Raw genomic sequence first — 614 nt, 5'->3', positions numbered from 1 at the left:
ACACACACACACACACACACACACACACACACACACACACACACACATATATATATATAGGCATGTATATGTGTATGCTCATGCATTATGTTCCATTCGTCCTCTTTTCCCACGAAATCTATATACATGTATAATACATACGTGCACACGTACTGACGCCCCTATATGTATATGTATATGTATATACATACACACGCGCGCACACACACACACACACACACACATAAATATATACACACGCACACGTACACATACATACACACATACATGTATATATATGTAATTTTATGTTCGTTAATATGTAAATATAAAGTCATTCATCTCAAACTTTGTCCTTGTGCAGTCTTTATGTTCATTACATGTCTTTATAACTTTTAATTATATATACATACATACATACATACATACATACATACATACATACACACACCCACATACATACATACATACATACGCACACACACACACACACATATATATATAGATAAATGCATGCATACACGCACACATACACACATATATAAAATAGAAATAATTTGTAAATAACATTTAGATGTCTGGTTTATTTTTTTAATAGTCAGCAAAAAAAAAGAGAGCGAGAGAGAGGAAGAGAG

General features: G+C 32.7%; 1 protein-coding gene across 1 annotated transcript in view; it reads right to left on the bottom strand.

The window, feature by feature from the left end:
* The window catches only part of LOC106867198 (uncharacterized), a 49,856-nt gene that overhangs the window by 43,885 nt on the left and 5,357 nt on the right, over positions 1-614 (bottom strand). The gene's annotated exons all lie outside the window — the stretch shown is intronic.

This window comes from Octopus bimaculoides, chromosome 3 (assembly GCF_001194135.2).
Source record: "Octopus bimaculoides isolate UCB-OBI-ISO-001 chromosome 3, ASM119413v2, whole genome shotgun sequence".
Taxonomy (NCBI): Eukaryota; Metazoa; Mollusca; class Cephalopoda; order Octopoda; family Octopodidae; genus Octopus; species Octopus bimaculoides.
This window is presented reverse-complemented; position numbering and strand designations above follow the sequence as displayed.